The sequence below is a fragment of the Triturus cristatus genome, chromosome 3_2 (assembly GCF_964204655.1).
Source record: "Triturus cristatus chromosome 3_2, aTriCri1.1, whole genome shotgun sequence".
Lineage (NCBI taxonomy): Eukaryota > Metazoa > Chordata > Amphibia > Caudata > Salamandridae > Triturus > Triturus cristatus.
Window position 1 is genome coordinate 797,121,065 of NC_140584.1, and position 13,831 is coordinate 797,134,895.

The window sequence follows — 13,831 nt, forward strand, 5'->3', positions numbered from 1 at the left end:
CCTTGCCACAGTCCCCCGCATCCATAGAGCGACTGCCAACAGCAGATCATTCTCCCACCTCACCGCCAAGACCTGGAACACCCTCTCCACCCACCTATGGCAGACCAAAGACCTGCTGACCTTCAGAAGACTCCTCAAGACCTGGCTCTTTGAGCAGTAGCAGCATTCCCCACCCCCCAGCGCCTTGAGACCGGGTATGTAGTGCACTTTACAAATGCTATTATTGATTCATTGATTGATTCGGGAGACTATCCTTTAGTGGGCTTGCTGCTCCAATGGCGCAGTGCCGCCTGATATCTGCTGCTGCTGTCCCCATCTGCTGCTGGTTCCTTTGACCTGGACCTCAGGTGTTTGAGGCCGTCCTCCACCCTCAGGCTCCTGCTTGCACCTCATCCCTGGTGGTCCAGTGTTAGAGCGCCACTGTTCTGCTGCTTGACTGTCCTCCTGTCCCTCTTTTGTGCTGTTCCTGTCCCTCTTTCTGCTCTTCTCTGTTGTTTTTCTACCTTTGGCTTTGTTTTTTAGGTCTCGCCTAGCGACGCAGTGCATGGGCTGATTGCTTGCGAGATCTATTGTCGGAAGCTCCACCCATGCTTCTGATTGGCGCACGTCAAAAATGCGCTCTTTTCATTGGGAGGAAGGCATGTTTGTTCCCTCCCTGTCTACTGTTTGCCGTGCCTGCCCGGACAGGAGATGTGCACGCACACGGCGTCTCTTTTGCTCGCGGCGTTTCAGGCATTGTATCCATTTAAATCCATTTAAATCCTACATTATAAAATTATTTATTGCTGTGGAAGGGAACTTACATTTTTAGGCTAAGTTATACTTTTGATATTAGTGGTCAACGTCAGTTGTATGCCTTCACATCAGCTCCTCGGCTTACATGAAAATGTCAATTTAGCGAACAAGGCGTTTTCAGTTTAACTTAAAAGATGGCATCTTGCGTTACCCGTTGTGTGTGTATACGGAAGTGTGTATTGCTGCACTGTTAGTGGACAGGTCTCTGCTGGCAGGCTAAACATGGCGGCTCCTTTCCACACTTACCATTGGCTTAAACTGTACTTCCTAATTCCCTCAGGGCTGTAGTTGTGACACTTACAAGATGTCAACGGTGGACGTGGAAGATGAGAGCATACTGGCTTCTATTTTCCGGGATAACTTCCCAGAAAGCTGGTGTGACCAGCCGAATTTGGTGGCCTATCTCCTTGAACTTAGCGGTTGCGGAGTGGAGTGGCTGAGTCGGGAACCAGAGAGGCTGCGTGAAGAACGGGCGCAGATTCTGCAGCAGACCCGAGAATTGGCTTTCCACAATTACAAGACTTTCATCCATACGGCCGAGTGCACAGAGGACATCTATCGCCGCTTCGGGCTGGTCGAGACAGGCGTGTCAAGCCTATTGGGGAAGCTGCCTGGTTTCCAGGAAGGATGGAGGTACGTTGGGCACTGGGGCTCGGGTCATATTTCACAACTTCGCCTGTGCGTGAATTTTTAGACTGTGGAGCTTTGCATTCTGTCCCTTGTAGTTTCATATTGCAGTTCTAAGGCTTGGCCTACAAGACCTAGGTGCCGATCACGATCCGGTAAAAAATTCCCCCGTGCGACTCGTATCGGGTCTTTTTACCGTACGAATCGTACAAGTGCCGTACGAACTGGCAATCACGATTCGCATGGTAAAAAGTCCATACGAACCGCACTGGGAATCATTCCCCACACGTCCTCGGGTCGGAAAATGTGTCCGACACGTCCTCGGACGATTTACCTTACAAACGTGAAAAGCCAAGTCCGACCGAGGAATCACGATCCATCCCGTGCGTCCGAGGTTACAACCGTATGGAAAAAACACCATCCGCACCGAACTCCTACAGCAACCATGGAGACATGTGCCCGCATACGCGCCCAACACTCCCCCCAGCCCCCGTACGTCCGACACGTACCCCCCGTATATGTATACCCCCACCCGTCTATGTACACCCCAGTACGTTCCAGTCGTACCCCCACCCCAGTACGTGTCGTACCACCATCAATGTACACCCCCCCACCCCTGTACGTGTCGTACCACCGTCTATGTACACCCCAGTACGTTCCAGTCGTACCCCCACCCCAGTACGTGTCGTACCACCGTGAACCTACACCCCAGTACGTTCGAGCCCCACCCCCACCCCAGTACGTGTCATACCCCCGTGTACCCACACCCCAGTACGTTCCAGTCGTACCCCCACCCCAGTACGTGTCGTACCACCGTCAATGTACACCCCCCCACCCCTGTACGTGTCGTACCACCGTCTATGTACACCCCAGTACGTTCCAGTCGTACCCCCACCCCAGTACGTGTCGTACCACCGTGAACCTACACCCCAGTACGTTCGAGCCCCACCCCCACCCCAGTACGTGTCGTACCACCGTCAATGTACACCCCCCCACCCCAGTACGTGTCGTACCACCGTGAACCTACACCCCAGTACGTTCGAGCCCCACCCCCACCCCAGTACGTGTCATACCCCCCGTGTACCCACACCCCAGTACGTTCCAGTCGTACCCCCACCCCTGGACGTGTCGTACCACCGTGAACCTACACCCCAGTACGTTCGAGTCGTACCCCCACCCCAGTACGTGTCGTACCACCGTGAACCTACACCCCAGTACGTTCGAGCCACACCCCCACCCCAGTACGTGTCATACCCCCCGTGTACCTACACCCCAGTACGTTCGAGCCACACCCCCACCCCAGTACGTGTCATACCCCCCGTGTACCTACACCCCAGTACGTTCCTGGCGCACCCCCAACACAACCTCCTAAGTACGGAGCGCACCCCATGCCCCAACATCACAACCGCATGTACGAGTCGTACAAAGCCACACACAAGGACATAATCGTACAACCAAATGGCCCATGTACACACCGCACACACGCTCAAAACGCACGTACACAACCAGGACAAAACAAAACAACACAAGAATACACCATTCGAAAGGCACAAAGCCACTAAACATGGCCAACAACCACTAAAATAACACAATCACTGACCTGCAACTGTCAAAAACAAACAGAGGCCCAATACACCACCACTCCTTATAACACACCCACCCAAAATTCAAACACTGCCACACCCACCCATGGACCAATAAAAAGGGCCCACACACACAAACCATGAGCCTTTGCAACAGACTCACTGCTGCCAGACACCACAGAACCAGACTACAAGCTACACCACACCTTACACTTGCACACCTTCACACGACCACCCTCACAAACACCCTCTCATCACATTCACACACACACACAACCATCCACACCCCCCCCCCCAACATCCACACCCCCCCACACCCACACCATCCCCACCCACACCCCTCACCATGCCCACTACCAAGAATCCAAAGTTCAGTCACCGAGAGTTGGAGGTCCTTGTTGATCAAATCCTCAGAGTTGAGCCACAGATCTTTGGAACATTGGTCAGAAGCACCAGCCAGGCAGCCAAAACAGCCATGTGGCAGACCATCGTCGATGCTGTGAATGCCGTTGCGGACACCAGGAGGACCAAGCAGGATTGCCAGAACAGGTGGTACGATCTGCGGAGGAGGGTCAGAGCCAAGAGGCAGGAGGAACACGACCAGGCCAACGCCACCGGAGGAGGGCCCTCCCGCAGACCCGTACAGTACCATCCCTGGGAGGAGAGGGTGATGGCCATACTGCCGGTGGAGGCAGTTGAAGGAGTAGAAGGACTCCGAGACCCGGGTGAGTACACAAACAACGCACCTCACATGGGGGGAACTGCAACCACAACCAAAATTACTAACAGGCACGCAACCACCACAAGCCATAGCATGACTCAACCACACTCCATGAGCAGGCACATGCCACTGCTGCCACCATGCCCCATGCACCCAGCTGGACAATGTCAAGTCACAGGCCACAGAAGACAACAACACATGACACGGTAACCCGGATGGCGGGAGGCTGGGCACCAAAAATCACATAGTGCGACTCCAAAGCAGACAACAATGCCCTCTGCCCATATGGCCTAGGTCACAGGCAGACAAACACTGTGTCCCAACACAGGAATGACTTGCCAGCAAATGGCGGACGCCTTGCATCAACACATGGGGGTGAAGGCACTGTTTTGCACATGACAGCAGCTAATGAACAGCCAACATTGTGAAAGAGTGGCAGCACACACCACCACAGCAGCAGCGCACAGACACACAGCTGACAAAATGGGTGCCTGGAGATCAGAAACAAACTCACATCAACAGGCCAAGGGCCACTCAAAGATCTGCCAACAGTGTGTGCCCAGGAAGCTGGGCCAAGGTGACAGAGGGTGACACACGGAGGGAGGGAGAGGGGGACAGAGAGGGAGGGAGAGGGGGACAGAGGGAGGGAGAGGGGGACAGAGATGGAGGGAGAGGGGGACAGAGAGGGAGGGAGAGGGGGACAGAGAGGTAGGGAGAGGGGGACACAGAGGGAGGGAGAGGGGGACTGAGAGGGAGGGAGAGGGGGACAGAGATGGAGGGAGAGGGGGACAGAGAGGGAGGGAGAGGGGGACAGAGAGGGAGGGAGACACAGGAAGATGGACAGAGGGAGGAGGCTGACACACAGAGGGAGGGAGAGGGGGACAGAGAGGGAGGGAGAGGGGGACAGAGAAGGAGGGAGACACAGGGAGAGCAAATCAGTCCTTTGGTGTGTGGGAATGTCTGCTCGTCAGCAGGTGGACTGCGTGCATGTAGACAAGGGTGGCCAGTGCCAGAACCCCCCCTCTTCATCATGGCAAAACGCAGGGCCATGTCACAACCTGTACACGAGCACAAGGACAGCCACCTGCATCATATAAGTGTGTGGATCCACTCCATGTGCACATGTACAGTGCTACAAGGAAGGCGCAAATGCATGGCTCGCCACACATGCACACTCCACTGCTGACTGCAGTCACACTTGACGCAGCAAGTAAGACTGTGCCACACATAGTTAAAGGGGCCAAATTGGTGCCCAAGGGACACACCCATGCACAAGTGCACTGTGAGTGGAATGCAAGACAGATCCTAATTCCAAGAGGAAATGTGCCAACTTTGTAACGGATGAAACATGGATGTTGCATGGACCAAAATTAACATTTTCTCTCTCACACACAGGTCAACGTCGTGCTGCACCCCCCAACACTGGGGGGGAACACTCACAGGACCCGGATCTGCAGGAGACCGATCCCACCGGCAGCGACCACTCTCACCACTCTGCGGACGACCCCGACCGACCTGGCCCCTCTGGTGTCCAACCACCTGCAGCACCTGCGTCAGGTACAACCGTGCCAACCACCACCCCCACTCCTGCCACATCCCAGGAGACACCCAGGATCCCTGCCCCAACACCACAATGCAGCCAGGCTCGCCAGGAGGGACACGGTGTCCCGGGCACCCAGGAGGAGGCAGGCGACAACGCCAATGCCACCCCTCAGGGGTCCCGGAGACCCGATGTTCCCACAAGTGCAGGCCAGACGCAAGTGGGCAGGGGTGGTGGGAGTGGAGGACGGCGGAGGCGCGAGCCTGACCAGTTGGCTGGGGATCCGGTATTTTCCCATGTCCGTAACATCCTGGACTCATACCGGCAGGACACCACGGGCATGGCCCAGGTTGTGTTCGTCCTCGAGGGGATCAAGGTCCAGCAGGCCCAGCAACATGCGGAGCTAATAGCCTGTCTACAGGTACACCAACGGAGGATGGAGGACAGACAGGCTGAGCAAGTGACGGCGTCCCAGGGGATTCACGCTGAACTCCGTCGGATGGCCGACACCATGGCCGACCCTCCCTGTGCCAGAAGGCGGAGAACATCACCACCCACAGGGAGGGATCATGAGGAGGAGGAGGAAACATCCGACGGAGCATCCCAGACGTCGTCACGGCCTGCTGCTGAGGTTCCCCGCAGGAAGCCGGGTCGTCCACGGAAAGGACCGTGAGGGTGGCTGCTACATCACCATCTCCCAGGACACCTGGCCTGGCACCTGGCCCACTGGAGCAACAGCATCACAGCATCAAGAGACATTCTCTGCCACATGGCCCTGCTGGTCACTGGCTGACCAATGTTGACAAAGACTGTGGCATGGACTCTGAGGATTTCCAATGGCAAGGACACCAACTCCCCTACTGAACTTTGGATTCCCTAATCCCGGAAAGCCCCTCTTTTTTTTCCCCCCCCCCCCCAATAATAAATCACACTATTAAGAGTAGATGCCTGCTGGTAGCATTATTACCTAACATGTGTCTTGTACAGTCTAAACATGCCTGAGTCATCTGTTCACTTCAACCATCCACACCCTGGGGCCTGAGTCTGGCACAGGACACATGGGTCACAGTTTATTAGGCAAGACAGACATGGAGCACCATACACACCCGTGATGGGCACAACCAGCTGAGGGGGTGGCCGAACAACCGTGCTGACAGACACATTGAGTACAGCAACAGTCATGCGCAGAGGTCAGGGATCCTGGCCCGTGTCCTGGGGGGCACCCAGGTATGTGTAGACAGGTGGCAGAACCATGTCCTGCAAGCTTGAGTCCGGTGGATGCAGAGAATGGGCTCATGGACAACGTTGGATGCATGGGGATGGCACATGTCACAATACCCACACAGTCATGGACATCATGCCCAATACACAGTCTCAGCACACACACACAGCTTGCATCTTGCCACTCGACACATTGACACAGAGCCACAATCAGGGAATACCATGCCAGACATGCAGGATGCACCGTGCCAACACACCAGCATTGACTGAGAAGAGGCACCTTGGAGGCATAGGGACACCTTTATTAGTCATGTTTTTGGGATTGCAGAGGCAACTTGAAGTACACATGAACACATCATGTGGAGTAACATGTGGCTCCAACACTGGCACCCCCCTTCTGCAGCACAAATGCGTGATAGCCATGGAACTGGCACACAAGCGTCGGCTAACAGCTAAACACCCACAGCTGCTCACGGAGAGACTGCCATACACCATACATCCGCTGATGTGGAAGTCCCACGCCATGTCAAGACAATGTTAACCGTATGTGTCCGAGGGCAGTGTCACACACATTGATGCCATCATCACAATCCACTATCCCATCACTGATGACTTACAACCAGGCAGCCCATCTATTCAGGTGTACCCAGCTGCATGTCGTGTCCCATGGGGATGCCACATGTCTGCAGAGGAACCAAACCCCGACCGGGGCAGTGTGCACACATCGTGAACAACTGCCACACCCAATACACCCCAGATGCATCCCTTACCCCATGGAGACTTCCAAACGTGTCCGTGCCTGTAACGCTGAGTCAGCCCACGATGTCATGTCCATGAGGAATAGCAGTGCCACAACAATGCAACCAGCAAACGGCATGCGCAGGTACCTGGGGAAGAGAGACACACAAGAAGTCAGCCACAAAAAGCACAGCCACTTGCATGTGCAGTTACTCGACACATGTATGGATGACAACATGCTAGGTCACAATTATGACTGGGGAAATACTACCATCACTGCCACCATCACTCCAGTGACACACCCACACACACCTCTGACCCACGTGCCATACATGCAGGTGGAGACACACATCACAACGCATGCCACACGGGGACCAATGCGTGCACACTCAGACCCTGGTACTCACCACTAAGCAAAGAAGTCGCGTATGAGCCGAGTCCGGATGTCCTCTTGCGGCTCCACATCCTCCACATCACTAGCCCCATTGCCAAGCCCTTCGTCCTCCACGGGTGGATGGTCCTCGTCATGTTGATTCAGGATGAGTGGCACAGCTCTTTCAACTGCCATGTTGTGCAGCATGCAGCAGACCATGAAGATCTTGCAGACCTTCGCCGGGGCATAAGGGAGTGCACCGCCAGTCTTGTGGAGGCACCGGAATCGGCTCTTCAGCATGCCAAACGTCCTCTTTATCACTCGCCTTGTCCGGCCATGGGCGGTGTTATAGCGGAGCTGGGCCGGCGTGATGGGGTTGCGGAGAGGTGTCAGCAGCCAAGGCATGTTGGGATAGCCAGCGTCCCCTACATGGGAAGCACATGGACATCGTTAGAACTGGTGTAGCGGTCGTGCTGGTCGGCTATACAGAATACAGGACAGACAGACTGTACCCACCAACAACACATGCCCGTTCGTTGCGCAGCTGCATCATCATATCAGGCATCCCGCTACGCCTCATGATGTAGGCATCGTGTGCTGATCCTGGGAAACGAGCACAGACATGTGAAATCACCATATTGGACAGACACACCACAAGGGCATTGATGGAGTGGTAGTGCTTCCGATTGCGGTACGCCACCTCCCGTGCGTGTGGTGGTACCAAACCTACATGTGTCCCATCTATGGACCCAATGACATGGGGCATCCCTCCCAGGGCATAGAATCCACGCTTGACCTCAGTCATCTGTTCAGGGGTTGGGAACTTGATGAAGTCATCCAGGTGAATCAACATGGCCTCCAAGAAATCATGCAGCACACCGCTGAACATGCTCTGGGACATGCCACCAACATGAGCTATGGTATTTTGGAAGGTACCCGTGGCCAGAAAATGTAGGGCAGCCATTACCTTCAGCTGGGGTGTCAGTGCCGTAGGATACCTGTGCTGCGGTTGCAGGTGTGGTTCCAGTCTCGCCGTCAGCTCCAGAATCAACGGTTGGGTGAAGCGGTAGAGCCGGATCCTGTCATTCTCCTGCATGGTAGCCAAGTCTGGAATTCTTCGGGCAACAGGAGGCGCTCTGCAGTAATTTGGAAGTGACAAGGAAGAGTGAGTGCACTACGAGAACAACTCATGTCTACTGAGCACATGTAAATCTGGCAATACACACATGCCACATAGGGAGTCAGGCATGTGCCACATGCCCAGGACACGTATGGATGCAAGGTGACACTCCTTCCAAGACCCAGCTACACACGGTGATTGAGAACCTCCCCATGCCATGCCATGGAAATAGCTGTGTCCCAGTGCAAGTGCACTGCCCGACGCAAGACAGGAGTGACATACACCCACACATCAGCAGAAGTGTGATGCCGATTGCAGAGACTGGTAGCGGAACACTGGAGCCACAGGTCACATGACATTACACTAGTCCAGCCCACACACCTTGCCGTGAAGGTGCACATGTCATGACTCACCACACATTCCTTGTGAGTTTGCTGACATGGCCTTGTCACGCTACTCCGTGTCCCATGCATACATGTGCACCTCACATCCGATAACACATGTGGCATGGTGTTGGGAACAGTGTGCAATGACAATCTACACACAGCCACATGTTGGTTGCTGCAACGGCTGCAGCTTTTGAGGGTGCTACAACATCAACCTGATGTAAATCCCGGACACATATATGACATAGTCACATTGTGCACTGTGGGTAGTGACAAGTCATGTGTCATGACCCCTGTACCGGGCATCATGGGACACTTCCGTGTGTTGGTGTCCGTGCCATGCCAGTGACGCTCACCCCAAGTGCGCAGTCCCACATGCACACATGTCAAAGGAGTCAAGGGCATGCCTGGCACACATTGCACCCTCACACAGTACACATGTACACATCTCATCATACATCTGGTGCCTTCTCCACTCAGGAGGCATGTTCCACATCACAGCCTGTGACACCTGTGCCCCACACATGTAGTAATGCACAGACGATGCCTTGATGTCCATTCCTGGACAAGTATGTCCATCCATGGACAAGTATGTCCGCCCTATTCCTACATGTGTGTCGCCTATCACCACAGTGATGTGTAAAAACCACCGTACTGCTGCTGAGAGGGCCTGTGCATGTTCCCAAATCACTGTGGGAGTGCTGCCGTATGTGTACCCATCGTGATGGCGAGCGTACAGGCATTTGTACGGTCCGTAGCACTACGGGTACGCATACGCGTGCAGACCCATAGTGATAGTGAGCGTAGATGCGTGTGTACGGCCCTATCACTATGGGTCTGCACGCGTATGCGTACCCGTAGTGGTACGGACCGTACACTCGCATGTACGCTCACTATCACTATGGGTCTGCACGCGTATGCGTACCCGTAGTGGTACGGACCGTACACTCGCATGTACGCTCACTATCACTAGGAGTACGCATACGCGTGCAGACCCATAGTGATATAGAGCGTACATGCGTGTGTACGGTCCGTAACACTACGGGTACGCATACGCGTGCAGACCCATAGTGATAGAGAGCGTAGATGCGTGTGTACGGTCCGTACCACTACGGGTACGCATACGCGTGCAGACCCATAGTGATAGTGAGCGTAGATGCGTGTGTACGGCCCTATCACTATGGGTCTGCACGCGTATGCGTACCCGTAGTGGTACGGACCGTACACTCGCATGTACGCTCACTATCACTATGGGTCTGCACGCGTATGCGTACCCGTAGTGGTACGGACCGTACACACGCATGTACGCTCACTATCACTATGGGTCTGCACGCGTATGCGTACTCGTAGTGATAGTGAGCGTACATGCGAGTGTACGGCCCGTACCACTACGAGTACGCATACGCGTGCAGACCCATAGTGATGGAGAGCGTAGGCATGCATGTACGGGCCGTTGCCATGCATTTGGGGTGCCCTAGGGCCCCGAAACGCACCGTACCTGTGTGTGATGCTCCAAATTACATAGGGGACAAGTATTAAGGCCTACATGCATGCTGGTTGTCATGGAGACCAAGTTCAAAATTCGAAATTGTTCTGGAAGGTGCACAGCAGAAGTCAGTTGGAATTCTTCTACTTTGTTGCAATGTGTTTGTGGGGCTGACATCATGCAGGAGAATGAAACCGATAGAGAACCCACAGACTGCTAGGTTTGAAGGGATTGGTGGAAACATAGGATGCAAATGTGAGTGACCAATCACTCTGTACTCCTGTGCATGAGACTGGGCAGAAGGGCACATATAAGGCAGCCAGGTCCCATGAGGGAGCACTTGCCTGCACATCTTTGCATTCGTCGACCCAGCTGCTGCTACTGATTCCCTGGAACCATGTCAAGGGCTGTGGAGAGGACACAGCCATTCACCCTGGAGGAGAACATGGCTCTGCTGGATGTGATCCTCCCACAGTACTCCATGCTGTATGGGCGACCAGGGTATCAGGTGAGTGCATAGGCCACTGCCACAGACTGTCCCTATGTTGTGACTGTGACTTCTGCCATTGCGTCCAGGTGTAACACACATGCCATGTTCTGTCGGGGGGTCCCAGGGGGGGGGTGCCTGATGTCTCCCAGCAGTGCCCTGAGACAGGAGGGGTGGGGGCCTATCACTCCCAGCAGTGCCCTGAGACAGGAGGGGTGGGGGCCTATCACTCACAGCAGTGCCCTGAGACAGGAGGGGTGGGGGCCTATCACTCACAGCAGTGCCCTGAGACAGGAGGGGTGGGGGCCTATCACTCACAGCAGTGCCCTGAGACAGGAGGGGTGGGGGCCTATCACTCACAGCAGTGCCCTGAGACAGGAGGGGTGGGGGCCTATCACTCACAGCAGTGCCCTGAGACAGGAGGGGTGGGTGTGATGCACAGTGTGAGCCTTGATCATTGATTGTGACATTGCCATCATTCCACCTGTGTACCCACTGTGGCACGTACAGCTTTTTCCCTCACCAGGGGATGATGTCCCTATGACAAAGGTGCAATGCGTTGGCTGCATGACATGCCTTGTTGTAACCAGCTAATTTGTACCCATATGTCTCTCTGTGACATGTGGCTGGTGTATTGATGTGGTGTCACTTGTTCCTCCTCACAGGTAGGCGCCACTGCCAAGGAGCAGATCTGGCTGACCGCCGTCAGTGCCGTGAGGGGTGTGGATGGTCGGAGGCGGAGCCTGCCCCAGGTGAGAAAACGCTGGCAGGATATCCGGTGCTGGACGCGGAGGATTGCACGGCTCCTGCTGGGGGACTCACCTGAGAGCCACAAGAACCGCGGCCGCCGCCGTCTGAGCCACCTCCACAGGCGTGTGCTGCCGGTGGTCTTTCCAGACCTGGAGAGGCGCTTACAGGCGATGCAGCAGCCGGAAGGGGGTAGGTACATGTGTGTTTGTTGTGTGTCACCGGGATTTGTAAGGGCACAGTTGCATGAATTCACTGGCAGGGTTTAAAGGTGCTGTGCTGATCCTGTTTGCCCCAGTATAGCGCTGTGCCCCTGCCACCCTTCCCCTCCTTGCAATGTGTTCCCTGGTCTGTGTGTAGTCACTCCTTCACAAGGTGATGTAGGCTGGCGCTTTGTCCACGAGAACAATGACTGTAGCATCATGTGTGGGGGTGGTGTGTAACAGGTTGTGGGACCTTGCCTGTGCACTGTCAAGTTCACTGCATGTGGGTTCCATGTCAGTTGGCACTGATGCTGACTCCAGACATGGGAGTTGGTCTCTCATGTGTCATGCCTTACAGCGCGCATGTCCTATGTAGTGGCCTGTGACATGATGTGCATGAGTGTGCGATACACATAGTGCAGGGATGGTGACGTGTGTTGCAGTCATTAACATTCAGTAGCATGTAGTTGCGTGCCCACTACTGTCCCCTGGGGCACCTTTTCCTCAGTGGTGTATGTGTCATCATAAACGTGGACAATCTCAGTGTCTACAGCGTAGGTTGTGCTCTGTGCCATTGTCCCCTGTCACCATGTATATAGACGTGCTATTTTGTACAGGTGTCCACTGTGCAGCCTGACCTGATTGTCCTTCTTCATACTCACAGTTTCCAGTGCCTGTGTGTCTTGTTATACTCATCTGAGGATGGGCACTGGTACCTCATTATTTGTACAGGCGCACCTTGGCTGTTTGGCGTACACTCTTGCTTTTTGCCTGCCCCTGTGTGTATCAGCCAGACTATGAGATGTTGGTGCCACCTGTGTCTCAACAATTTGCCTCGTGTAGGGTCTTGTTGGTGCGGGCAATGCCTATGTGTCAAATCCTGATTTCTACTTGCTGGGTCTGGGCAGTGTGTGATGTGTCTGGACACACACGCAATGTGCAGTGACCGTGTCATGTTGGTCATGTTTTCAGCATTACCTATGCAGCATGTGTCTCAAGTTCATGGATATGGTCCCTGGTCATCGGTATTTTCGCCAACGCTGTGTGGTGCAGATGCAGTGCTGGATTGTCCCCAGGGCCTGGGTGCTCTGTCAGACTCCGTTTCCTGTGTTTAGCTATTGTCTCATGCTCTCCATGGTATTTCAGTGGCATGGTGGCTCAACCAACTGTGTGTTTCATGCCCTACATCGGTACCTTGTTTAGTAGATGTTAGGGATCTTCCTTTTCAGGCTATGCAGTGTTACCTATGTCGATTGTACTCATGTGACTGATGTGTACAGCTGTCTGATTAATTTATGTCTCTCCACCCTGCCCACAGCATCGTCGGGGGACACAGAGGGAGACATGGACACAGGCAAGGCGGAGGGACCGAGCACCAGTGCCAGCCGTGACATCGGGGCTGGCACATCGAGTGGGACAGAGGTGGAGGATAGTGCGGCCGAGGACCTGTCGACTGGCACGTCAGAATACGAAGCTGACAGGTCCGAGGAGGATGTCTCCGAGTGGGCGGTGGCTGCACCAGCAGCTGACAGCGGAACAACACCTCGCACCGCCCCCTCAGTTCCCACCAGCCGCCTCCCACTTGCTCGTGTCCCTTCCCAGCGTGCCCGGTCACAGCATGTCTCCTTCCTGCCAGGCACCGCACCCCCTGCCCCTGTCTCCACTGCTGCCGCCAATGCAGAGTCTGTGGACATCCAGCGGCAACTGCAGGTTGGTCAGGCTGCGATCCTTAATGTCCTCCATGCCCACGGCAAAACCCTCACCAACATCGAGGCTTTCTTGGAGGGCATTCATTCATCGCAGG